Raw genomic sequence first — 13,715 nt, forward strand, 5'->3', positions numbered from 1 at the left:
CGGTTTGAAGTACAGTCTGATTTGTATTGAACTGAAATGCCTAATTGGAGGTAACTAATCAACACCCTCTGATTTTCTCTGTTTCTCTGACGTACTGCAAGAATTACATTGTTGGCCCACCTAGTTGGTAGCTTGATGTGGTTTAGCATTTCAAAGGATTTCATTGCAACATAATCCTTAATTGTCATGACCTTTCCCAAGAGGCCATACCACAGAAAAAACAGCCCTCTACCTTGCACCCTTCTCCCCTCTGCCTTGCACCCTTCTCCTTTCTGCCTTGCATCCTTCTCCCCTCTGCCTTGCACCCTTCTCCTCTCCGCCTTGCACCCATCTCCTCTCCGCCTTGCACCCTTCTCCTCTCTACCTTGCACCCTTCTCCCATCTGCCTTGCATCCTTCTCGGCCCCCCCTTCCCCACCCCCTACCCCCGCAGACGCCCACATGGTGCTTCTAACAAGAGTGCTTACCTGAGGGCACAATTTTGCTGCCTCATCCCTTCTCATATGAGCTTTGCCCTGGAGAATGCTCTCTCTGGGGGCCCCCAGCCCCCAGCCCCCAGCCCCCCGTCCTTGTCAGGGTCCCGAGCAGTGCTCTGTGCTGCCTCCTGCTCTCTGGGACCCCAGCCCCCCTCTCTCCTAGTCAGGGTCCCTGCTCTGTGCTGCCTCCTGCTCTCTGGGTCCCCCAGCCCCCCCCTCTCCTTGTCAGGGTCCCTGCTCTGTGTTACCTTTTGCTCTCTGGGGCCCCCAGCCCCCCCTCCTCCCCCCTCTACTTGTCAGGGTCTTTGCTCTGTGCTGCCTCCTGCTCTCTGTGGCCCCCAGCACCCCCTTTCTCTCCTTGTCAGGGTCCCTGCTCTGTGCTACCTCCTGCTCTCTGGGGCCCCCAGCCCCCCTCTCCCCCCCCCCTCTGTCCTAGTCAGGGTCCCTGCTCTGTGCTACCTCCTGCTCTCTGGGGCCTCCAGCCCCCCCGTCAGGGTCCCTGCTCTGTGCTGCCTCAGAGGAGCAGTGGAGTGCTGTCTCTGGGGCCCCCCACCCTTGTCCTGGGCCTCTGACTGGAGAGAAACAATGTTGATACTTTGTTTCACTTCAGTCAGAGGGAGGGGCGGGGGGCTCAGAGCAGGCTGCAGACAGCCTGCACCTGCTACAGAGGGAGAGAGGCTTGCTTCAGCGCAAGCCTCTCACAGCTATCAGAAGAGCTGATGAGGGCCGGGGGTGGGGGGGCCCCTTCATTAACAGAGGAGAGTGGGCCCCCCTCGCACCGCGGGGCCTGCGGGGGCGTTTGTTACGCCCCTGATCGGAAAAGCTTTTCTCGTGAGGTGAGGTGAAGGGAAGCTGGGGCAATGAACAGTGTCTGGAAGTGACAGGCCTTCCCCGTGTTTGTAGAGCACACGCTCGCAGAATAATTAAAGGTGAGGATCTTTGGTGAGGAACGTAAAGGTTCTTCATGTGCGCTGTGTTTTTATTATTTTTTTAAATTAAATTTATGGTTGAAGGACAAACAAGACAGCGCATCTTATCTTCGGAAAAATCCTTTTGGTGTGCATCTCATTGCAGGCTTTCACAGAGTCTGATGTTTCCTGTGGTTATGGAGTCAGTGCTGTGACGTATTAGAGGAAAGGCTCTTGTAATCGTGTGAGAATCCTGCTGGCTGCTTTTAGCATCACAAGCCTGCAAATTTTACAATTTTATTAACGTTTTAAGTTTAAACAAAGCTAACGTGTATCTGCTTAGCCCCAGCTAGTCAACTTTAATCTGGCACTGTTCTTTGATTTTCGGAAATTGTTGGAGTAGTTTTCATTCACTTTGCTTATGTGCCTTTGATTTTACGTTCAATTTCAACATGGCAGTCTCATCCATAGTAATTCCTCTGTCCATCCTTGCCCAGCCAGGTCAACCGTCCATGCCATGAGAGGAGTGGTTTGACCTTTTTGAAAACTATATTGTTGTTCAAGATTGGCTTGAGTTTTCACCTGAAAGGAAAAAATCACTCCTTCTCGGAACAATAAGAAAAGAGGCACATCGCGTTTACAAGTATCTACCTCGGATGCTCGGGAGTAACAATCCACCTGTTGAAGATGTTTTCTCAGAAGCCAAGCAACGCCTTGAGAAAGATTTGCTAAAAAAGAAAACATTTTGTTATCACGTTACAAATTGTATACCAGACCACAAAAGGCAGACGAGTCCATGGATGAGTTTGTCTCCGTTTTGTGCGAATTTTTCATTAAGTGCAAATTTGGTCGAATGGCAGATGAACTCATTAGAGATCAGTTGATTGTTAACTGCCAGGCGCAAGAACAACTTTGGGCTGCAAAAAACCCCACTTTGAAGGATGCCATCTCTATTGCCAAAGTGGTTGAGGAGTCCGAGCGGTCCATGCTCGCCATGAGCAAGAAAGACTGTGCAATGGATGATGTGGCGGATGTTGAGAAAAAGGATATTACAAAGAAGTTTACAACTGACAAGTCTAATCCAAGGCTCCTGAGAGGTGCAAAGTCCAGGGGCTGCTTTAGGTGTGGCAGTTCATTCCATGCGAGTGATTCCAAGTAGTGTTTTGCGACCAAACAAGACTGCAGGAAGTGTGGACGCAAGGGACACTATGCCCGGATGTGCAAAGCTTCAGACAGGTCCATAGTTGCTGTTGCTGAGGACTGAAGCACAGACTGGGATGGAGAAGAACGGGTGTTAATGGTTCTTCCCTGTGGCAGTGCTGAAGGGAAAAAACGCCGATCAAAGGCTGTTTTCGGAATCCTGGGAAAACAAGTGGATCTGATTGTGGTCTGTGGTTCCCTCTACACCATCATACCGAAGTGGTTGTGGAAAAAAGTGGCCAGAGGTTACTCTCCTGCCTTGGCACATCAACCCAAGAGGGTACCAGGGCGAGTCTATTGATGTGCTTGGCTTCTTCACTACTCCCATCGTTTTCAAGTCAAGACAAGTGGAGTGTAAGGTTTATGTTGCGGAGGATGGGCCCCCCATCCTGGTTTGGGGGCATCAATTTGTCCTTCACATCGTCATCGATCCCCATGCTGAAGGTCAAGTCTTGTGCTTGGCAGACTCTTCCAAAGAAGTTTTGAGAGAGATGGATGAGGTTTTTGGAAGATGGCTAGGCGAATGCAGGGGTATACCCATAAAATCATCTTAAAGGAAGGTACCAGCCCAATCAAGCAAGAGTTGAGGAGGGTCTCTGTCATTGTGAGGGGTGAAGTAAAAAAAAATGTTGAATGACATGCTCAGAGATGGGGTCATAGAACCGTTTGAGGCGAGTGAATGGGTCTATCCGGTGGTCATCACCAAGAAGAATGATGGCAAGCTCAGGTTCTGTGTGGACCTTCACAGTTTGAACCAGCATGTTGTTACTGATGCTATTCTCCTTCCCAACATTAATGTGCAATTACCTTTGCTTAAGGGTGGTAAGTACTTTTCAAAACTTGATTTGAAAAGTGCTTATCACCAAATAAAGTTACATGATGAATCCAAAGACCTGTCCTGAGGACGTGTGCCCCATACCTCCATGCTACCCACGAGCGGTTGGATTGGCGCATGCACCCTATGGCTAGTAGGCCTGGACAGATGCAGTGAATTATTTTACCATTGATGGTTCCAACGGTGAACATACTGAACAGCAGAACCACTTGTTCAGTATAATACACCGTCGTTACTGTGCATTATCTTTCACATGCGCATGTACCTCATTTTACCTCACTTTGTTGCAGTAGCTGTATGTTCGACCCTGATGAATTATGTTTTAAGTATATGATATGCTAGCAATAAGTACAATTTTAGATTGTGTATAATTGAATGTGACTTTGAAGAATAAGGCAAGAAATCCTTTTTTTAAATATAAAATAAAAACAATACTTTTGTATGAATTTTGCTATGGTATTTTTAAATCTTATTAGTTACTGTTTAGAATCGAGATATTTCTAATTTGTTGGGCCAAGGGAAACCTCTCTTTTTCGACCCTGATGAAGGCCATGACACTCTGATAGGTCCTTAGGTCCTTAGGCCGAAACATGTTGGTCACACACTAATACAGAAGCCTCTAATGATGGCAGCTGTAATGTCAGTTACTTGTTTTTAATCCGGTCACAAGGTAGCAGATTAAAGTTGATACTTAGCTAACCTTGCAGCCAGTTTTAACCACCTACACTCTAGCACTGCACCTCGTATAACGCACACCATGCACACACAGGGTTTTAGTTCAACCTGCCTCGTCTACATTAAAATATCCCTGTTCTCCTCCTTCGCAGCGAGGGGGTTGTAGCCCGCGTAGAGACTAGGTCTTCTACGCGAGGAGACACCCCTATAATGAAAATGACACCTCTGGTGTGTGGGGGGAATCATCCTTAAAGGGATTCCCGTTCAGTACATGGTAGATCATATTTTGTTGCATCCCAAACCGCATTTTGTTGGACCCGTGGCCTCTTTTTTGTGTTTCAGAATCCAAAGTCCTCACAACGTTTATCACCATGGAGGGCGCATTTAAATTTAAAAGACTGCCTTCTGGGCTGTCTTCCGCTGCCAGTTTTTTTCAGCGAGGCCCTTGGGTTTTTGTTAAGGAAGGGGTGTTCCTTTGCCTGGGGTGATACTCAACAGTTTGCTTTTGACCTTATTAGGAAGGACATTTGTGAAGCTGGTGTTCTTGCACACTTTGACACCAACCTGTCTACTTTTCTTATTGTTGATGTCAGTGCTTGTGGACTGGGTGCTGTCCTGCATCAAGTCCATGCCGGGCTTGAGAGAACTGTGGCGTTTGCCTTCCGCTCCTTGAGTATGAGTGTAAATATTCGGTCATCAAGCGTGAAGTGCTGGCAGCTGCTTGGTCTGTCAAACATTTCAGGACCTTTTTGTGGGGCCTTGATATTTGCAATGCATCGACCACAAGCCCTTGGTTAAAGTGTTAAGTCCAGGAGAAGCCAGTAAAGGTTCAGCAGATTAGCCATCCTTATAACTCCCACTCAATAGGGCCCCCAGAGAAATGGTTGATGAGATGGTTTGGGTGCATCGCACCACTGTGCATAGTGTGACTGGTATTTCCCCGTTTGAGAAAATGCGTGGAAGGAAGCCTGGCACCAAACTCTTACCCATCAGGCTTTTTTCTCCTAAGTAAACAGCTACTAAGGGTTTTAGTGGCAGTCCTAACGCAAAGGGTGTATTCGCTGGTGACTGGGTAAAAATCAAACACGAATACCCAGCAAGGGGCTGTCCAAGTTCTGGGGGCCCTATAGAGTGAAGCAAGCTTTCAACAACTATGTCTTGATTGACAATGGCAACAAGTGGAGCAAGCGCAAGGTTGCATTGTATTGCAATGGAGGTGACTAGGGAGCAAAAGCAACTGGGCCCCTCAGCAGTAGTTCTGACAACAGTGCCATTGGGTTCTGGCTTATGAGCGATGCTGACCTCAGGGTCAACAATTCGGCTGGGAGTTGCGAGGCTGGCTCTGGGAGTAGCTCAGGCGTTGCTCCCAGATTGCTTCCTTGTAGTTCTTCCCCTCCTTTGGGGCCTGAGTTTTCCCCACCCTTGACCGGTCACGCAGACCGCCTTGCTATTTGGCTGATTACGTACTCACCTGATATTTTTCAACTTACTCATGATTTGTGTCTCTACTTCCTGTATTACTTTTCCTTCCATTCATTCACTGTTTTGTATCTTTGTTGTCTTTTGGGTAGAAGGGAGGGGGGGTGTTGAAACAGGCATAGTTCTTTCCTTGGGCTTGGCTGCATCCAGCCTCATGCTCTTTCCTTATGGAATATTCACAAGCGATGCTCCGTTACTGCCATGAAGAGCTTGTTGGAATAAAGCTTATATACACTCTGTGTCAGTGTCATTTCTACAAGCTGCTGCTGGAGACGCGTACTTTGATATTATGGTGATATATGTTTAGGTAAAGCACACTTGGCGTAGGATGTTTTCAGGGAGAAGAGCAACACGCACCTACGATGTAGAAATACCATCTATAGTCTAAGTTATGTGGCCTGCTGACAAAACCCAGAGATCTTCTATTATATAATAATACTTCTTCTTACCAAGGGTAGGGAGGTTAGGAACTATAGTCATTTCTCCATTATCTTTATATGATGAAATCTCCCTTTATAATATATGGCCTACCTGCAATGCTAACTATATTAGTGTTAGGCGTTTTTCTGCTTGTTGTGGCCAGTATACTGGATTTTAGCGCACAATGGTTAAAATAAACTATATTTGTGTCTTGGTCAGTTCTTATTGTGGACAAGTATGAGTGTGTGAGTGAAATGGTGTGTCTTGTTACCGCGATTCCGGAGAGATCCGGAAGCGTTGTGTGCTGAAGCGTCTAATCAATTGCTTCTTCGGGAGTGTGTAGGGAGAAAGTGAGACACTATAGCTAGTCGGTTCTGGGCACTAAGGTGGTGGAAGGCTTAGACCCTATACACTGAGGTCCCATAATCCTGCGCATAGTTCTGTGCATGTGCAGAATCCCTGCAACACTTTCAGTATCCCCAGCATCATCTCCTCTTTCGAGCTTGAAGACTTTGTTAACACAGAATCAGATCTGCCCATATTTCATTGCCTTTTTTCTCTTCCTCATACATCCCTTAAATCTCTATCATCTCATTGAATGATGCTGCCATAAGAGGATATGTGAAACCCTCTGGTTAGGGGATGGGTGATCAGCACCTTACATGCTGCAGAAGATTTCTTTGTTTGCACCGAAAAAGCATCAAGCTGTAGCTGTCTCAGGTTTAAAAAAAATACATGATTTGTGTAAACTGAACATGTTCCCCCGTAGAGAACAGAGCTTTAGCAGGCTCTGCCAATCCCGAAAAACCAACAGAGATCATGACAAACAGCGCACAATCTTTCTGTTTTTGAAATTAAAGAGTTTTTGCTGTAAACTTACTACATGTGTAACTTTTATTTCTTGAATATGCTTCTAAAGCACACTCTGGTCCTGGATATGATTTAGGGGTCGCCAGTGGTAACAGCTGTGACCTCTGCCGTGCCCTTGCGTCCTCTAGCACTGCATTTGCGACCCTTGGCTTCAGAGGTGGCAAAATAAGTGCCAGGAACACAGTCAGCTTGTCCTTATGGACGGCTCTTGATTTTCTCTTATTTTTTTAGGACACTCATCGTTAATTATATTACATTTTTCACTGTTAGTATAATAAAAATGGAGTGAGTACAATTAGCTGGCACATGACCTTCTCTGGCAGCTGTGCTAAGTAAAACATGCTTATAAATGTATGCAGTGTACATCCTTGCGGGCGAGTGTTTACATGAGAAAGAGTGTGAATGTTTGTTTATGTGTAAACGTGTGTGCGAGTGAAAGTGAAGGTCAAAGGGGGTGTTATGTCACTAGCGCTACCCCTGGCATTTTAGTGAATTGACGTCCATGACACTGGTTATGCACTTAGTGCTGATCTATACATTGACACTGCCAACGTATGTGTTTCAACATTATACAAGACCATAGCTTTGACAGAAAACATATGGAGAGGAAAAAAATCGGTTCCTGACATTCAAACTGCATTTTTTACCCTTTGCTCAGATGATAAACTGGACCTGATGGAGAAAAGGAAATCTTCTGGACTCCTGCTAAGAGTAAGTTCATGGAGAGTCCTACATGAATTAGTCCCCATAACAGCTCAGCTAATGTACAATTTGGTAAACTCCTCTTTTAAAATCGATTTAGAGTACAATATAGCTGAAAAAGCAAAAAGTATCTATCCACGCTCAAAATTAGTTACATTTTCTGCCTATTTCAAATCTACGAAACTTGGATGAATTATTAGAAAAATGCTGTAGCAAAAAAAAAAAAAAAATGATAAAAGCACAAATTGTGATCCATCACTACCAGGCTGGGTTATGACCAGAGCCTGAAAGGGCTATGTATTGGAGACTTTGACTGACAGCCTAGGTACAGCAGTGGATTCAGGTGGAATCTGTGCAATAATCTTCTTACACTCTTCTACAGCATTTCAACCCAGTAACAATACATTTATCCATTATGTCTAACTGATGTTGGTCTTATTCACAAGAAGTAGGTGTACCTCGTAAGGTGATCTTATAAATCTGATAGGTCTCCAGCCAACCTCACCTTCTGATGGAGATTCCTGATCTGAGGTGTCTTTTGAAGGTATCTAAAAATCTGCCTTTTTTCTGGTGATTAAGACCTTTGGTATATTTCTTTGGGATACCAACTTGAAACCTGATTGTGTCCCAATAAAGATGTTTCCTTTCCCCACAGATAACAGGACACCTCCTAAGTCAATTACTCTGTGAGGCCACTTTTACAGTTGAACCTTCTCTTTCTAGAACGAAAAACATAAACTTCCTCCTGAGCTGCTCCATCAAAACCTAATTACAGTGGCGTCATCCTCAAATCTAATCTCTAATGTCAACTCCCAACTAGGTGCACTGCACTACTTCACACTACAAGGCAACATTTACATCCACACACCCTTGAAAACAAGCATCCAGTGCCCAGAATTTAGCCTGCACTGAAGTACTCTCAAGAACTTGCAGACATAATATGATACAATCTCAGACAAACATTAGGCTGAAAAACTGGGCTCCAAAAAGACCTTACAAAACTAAACATTGTTAGCTCCATTAGTAGAAACCTTGTGTCATCAGCTAAAAAATAACTAGTCATTTGCCATCCATGATAATTCACATGGAAGGAGAGCACTCATCAAAGATGCAACACTTGGTTGAGACAGCCTAAATTCCACATCATTTCAAGACGTGGAATACAAACCATTGAATGCATACCAAAACTAACAATGCTGCCAGCATACTGACATCAATGGTACAATTTCACAGTACTGCTAATCCAGCCTTCACACCTCACCACACTGGACAGTCTTCAACTCACTCACTCTTACAGGCCTCCAAAACCTGCCCATGCCACCTCATGCATAATCATCATCAGGCCCTCTTCAACCATGAACCCCTCGCCGGAGACACAGTCACACATCTCCTGAACACAGAAAATGGTTTTCTCGCATCACACAGTAACGAAGATTGGACAGATTCTAACACCCCTACTAAAATTAACACAGTTGACCCGTTTGGTTATTTACAATTGACTAATATATCATTCATGGGCAAGTTAATCAAAAAGCAGTTCTAGATTAGATTAATGAAAACAAAAATCTATGTTTTAAGACACCATCCGTGTTAATGGCAGCAGCAACTGCTTAATCTTAGTCCTCTGGATTTGGAGAGCAACTTAAAGACCAGCCTATGGCAGTGGTCTTCAATGAGTAGGGAATGCCGAGTGCAGATGTTGCAAGGCCTCACATTTTTTTAACAAGCATTGAAAATGCAATAGGTCGCGCCCTTGTTTAAGTTAAAGCAATTCTATTTGTAATTAGGTGGTTTTTTAGCTTTGATTTTTTTAGTGTTTTTCAAACTTCCAGGTACATAACATGCATATATATATATATATATATATATATATATATATATATATATATATATATATATATATATATATATATATATATATATACACATATATATATATTCACAAACGCGTTTCGGGTTTCTCCCTTCTTCAGTGTGTTCACAACATGTGAACTGAGGCAGCGTTTATTTAAAACCACGAGTAACAGATGCGAAAGTGAGGTAGGACTACTCAACATCGCTATGTGGTGAGCGCCATCTTGTAATGTACAAAAGCCTCAATATACAAATAAATTATATATACACATCGATATTTACACAATATACAAATATATTTACATTATCCAAACTTGCATGATATTAATGCAACAGTCGGCTTGCATGCACTTTACTTGTTCAAGATCTAGCCGTGGATCGGCAAATGGCGATTCCTATGCCTGGAAGCGCCTAATGACCTCAAAAATAACGCTGTGTTATCGGCACATCGCTCATGTTACACAGTTACAAAAGAACACATATTTTTGGACATGTCTAAAGGAAGGCTGTAAGACTGGAATGTCCTAGCTCCCTATGTGAACTGCCAGTTCCTCCCCGCTGTTCAGACCTTTAGGACTCTTGGTTTGTAAATCTATTATGAATCTAGATTCCAATCTTCTAAGTTTCAGTACCCGGTCTCCTCCTCTCACATGCTGGGGTACATAGTCTAGTCCAAAGTATTGGAGTAGATCTCTATTGCTTTGATGTTTGATGGCAAAATGTCTTGCCACCGGGTAGCTCATGTCCTTGTTTACAATTGCCAGCATGTGTTCCAGGATTCTTACTTTGACACAATGGTTCGTGCTACCTATATATTTTAGTTTACAGGGGCAATTGCAAGTGGAAAATGCAAGGCCTGTGCATTTGGTAAGAGAGTTTTGGGCTATGAGGTTCCGGGACGGAAAGAACGGAAAACCATAAGTAAGTTCATAACATCTCAAACAACACATGTAGTTTATTTTCTAACTTGCTAAGAGTGTGTAGTAGAGAGTAGTAGAGTGAGTAGTAGAGTGAATAGTACAGTAGTAGAGAGTGTGTAGTAGAGAGAGAAGTAGAAAGTATGTAGTAGACAGTGTGTAGTAGGCAGTGTGTAGTAGAGAGTGAGAAGTAGAGAGTGAGAAGTAGAGAGTGAGAAGTAGAGAATAGTAGAGAGTGTGTAGTTGAGAGTAGTAGAGTGTGTAGTAGAGAATGTATAGTGGAGAGTGAGTAGTAGAGAATAGTAGAGTAGTAGAGAGTGTGTAGGAGTGTGTAGAAGAGAATAGTAGAGAGTAGCGAGTGTGTAGAAGAGAGTAGTAGAGAATATGTAGTAGAAAGAAAACATAACGTAGCGCTAAATAAAGCATACCTTTGCATCCCTGCGCTCCGCCATCTAACACTGGCTGTTCCTACTTGAAGACAGCTTTAACCTCTTCTGCGGCCACTTCCTTTCCTCGTAAACCACCACAGACTTTCAAATGTAAATTCCTCTGAGACGTGTCAATAGTGCAAGCTGTTGTTTACTCTCAGCTTTGCAAATATTACAAATTACGAGAAACTTCCATTTACTCTTATGCTAAGGCAGCTCAAACGTCTTCTCCCTTGGTCTAAATTAAGGAACTGCAGGGCATAAGTGATCATTAAATATGGCTCACTTATCCTGTCACTCGAGTGTGTCTAAAGGTCGCCAGCACATCCCTTTTTAAAGTAATTGAACAAATAAATAAATAACTCTTGATACAGGCACACGGCTGATTGAGCACCTTTTAATTACCAGCCCATAAATACGGCTTCTCATTGGCTCGGCGGGTGCCTTTGATTTTGGATAATGCGGACTGCTGACTCGGCCAAACTATTTTCCAATAAGGCGCGGGCAGCAGGGCAGGGGACAGGCCGGGGACCTCAGAGAGCATATCTGACAAAGTACCTATCGATCTTGGGCGCAGGCATGCTGCTCGCAGCATTAAAAGGACCGCTTGATTACTCTCATTCCGCTATGGACCTGTAACAATTAGGCAGATGTAATATTTTCTTGTATACACTAAAATCAATGGGTTTCCATGCTCAAGTGAAGCGGCGTGGTGAGGGATAAGCCGAGGGCCCGCGGAGGTCAGACCTCGTATCAGTCTCGCCCTGGTTAGAGCTCCTGTCACAGCACGGTGTGCATTCAAGTTGCACAAATAAATGCGCGTGTATGCATACAAATGACACACATCGTTAGAGACCGTGCAACAGGAAGCTGGGACCTAACACCAAATACCTACCAGGAACATGAGATGCAGAGACACCGGAGTGAAAATTGAGAGATGTTCTGAAGGTGGCTCTGAAAGGGCAGTAGGGCACAAGCCAGGCTAGTGCTTAGTGGAACAATGAAACACAAAGAGATACCATTTTGAAAATACAGCAACGCTGTAATAAAGAATGAATCTAAGAATGGAGCCACACACAGAAACCCAACAATTAACTAAGCAAGCATTCGCCAGGCAGCCACGGTCTATTTTTGCATCTTGCTTTCACTTTAAAGTGAAAGCCAGATGCAAAAATAAACACGCCGCGGAGCTTGTCTTTATGGGGCCATGTGTTTAAAACACATGGGCCCATAAAGATAAGATTCCTTTTGCAACGGGAGTAAGTCAAGTGAGCCCGTCCAAGTGGGACAGCTCAAAGAGAGAAAAGAATATGTCAGATAGAGCTCTTTCCAATGGCTGGCCACTGTGACGCCGGCCAATGGGAAAGAGGGGCGGGGCTTAAAGCCAGTTACCGAAACCTCCTGATAACACTAAATCTCACCAGCGAGACTGCGCATGTGCGCAGCTCTAGGCTTTGACCTAAAAACCTGGTGTTCACATTCCTGCAGTGTTGATGCAGATGCTACAAACTCCGCTTTGTGTTGATAAACAGAGCAGAAGTAAACAAAACAAAAGGGGAGCACCACCCCACCCCAATCTACACTGCAGTCCTTACGTATTCCAGAGGAGATGTCAAGGTTACACCAGCTGGTCATCATGTAAAAATATGACCTTGTCTCTTCATACACTGCCCAACACATCAGAGTTGTGAAAATCATTTTAGGAGCTCCCCTAGTAAAGGGAAATCACTTACCCAGAAAAAGTGCAGACATTTTGTTTGATTTCAAAAGAAGAAGGGGAAAACAGGTATTTAGTAATGTCTTCAATAAACACACAAGCTAAATGAAGCATGCCCATTCAATTGTACTTAAAGTATTTAAGAAAGAATACCAAACAACAATTTTGTTGCACTTAATAATATTGCCACTCCACTCAGTATCGTTCATTTACCTAGGTCCAAGGAATTAAGTCCTGTAAGAATTCAATTGGCTTGCTGGAGCTAGTAAGGGGATCAACCGGATACAAAGGAAACTGAGGAGGGGTTGTAGATCTCTGATGCACTAAGTGAGGAAATATGGGAGCAGTGAAGCTCTCCTCAGTTGGGTGATAGTCTTAACCAAGAGAGGAGTTTTGAGGGTGAAGTTGAGTGTTTGTGAGAGTTTCCAGAGTGAATGCAAGGGACAGCAAAGAACTTATCAGAGTAGGTAAGGATCCCTCAAGAGGTTTAATGACCACTTTGCACCGGACCAGAAGGGGGAGCCTCGGATGGCCTGAGTGCATAGTGAAGTATCTAAATATCATATTTGATGTTCTGTGTTAGACTTTAGCCCTCAACAAATAACTTGAATTTCAACAAGCTATGTATGCAGTAGTCATGAAACACTGTTAAAACAGTGTCTAGGGTTATGTCATTTGGAGGAAAGATGCATACATTGTTTTCTATAAGGAGGCTCTAAAGACTAAAGTCTAAATTACCCTGCCCTGAGGTACACTTACTTGACCGTTTGAAAAGTTGGCTGGACGGAATGTTAAAACCTTGCAGGAGGACAAAGAGGGTGCTAAAGGCACTGTCTTGAAAACTGTGTTCCACTGTTGAAGCACAGCAAGATTGCATCAATTTACTCCATTCACTACCCATCCCATATCCTGGTCAGATGTCAACATGTCCATCAATCAAAACGTTTAGAAAATAATACCATCTGCTGCAACACCAAAAAACAGTGGACATCGCCCCCACAATACATACGTTTTTTTCCAGGCATAGTTATGTTTGCAGGTCTCTGCAAATAGCAAAGAAATATCCCAACAACCTCAGATTTCCAACATCCATTCAAATATATATATTGTTTCAGAAAGGCATTGCCCAGAAAGGTTGTCTTATTGTTAACAAATATATACTTTTATTGCAAATTTGTAAAGGTCCAACATCATGACATTCGTTCCTTCCTTCACTATTGCAGTTCTCAAAATAC

At 43.9% G+C, this 13,715-nt stretch overlaps 1 pseudogene across 1 annotated transcript in view; it reads right to left on the minus strand.

Moving 5' to 3' along the window:
• LOC147730909 (uncharacterized) overlaps positions 1 to 13,715 on the minus strand; it is a 119,608-nt pseudogene that overhangs the window by 33,760 nt on the left and 72,133 nt on the right. The gene's annotated exons all lie outside the window — the stretch shown is intronic.

The sequence above is a fragment of the Lissotriton vulgaris genome, chromosome 2_1, assembly GCF_964263255.1.
Source record: "Lissotriton vulgaris chromosome 2_1, aLisVul1.2, whole genome shotgun sequence".
NCBI classification, from domain to species: Eukaryota; Metazoa; Chordata; class Amphibia; order Caudata; family Salamandridae; genus Lissotriton; species Lissotriton vulgaris.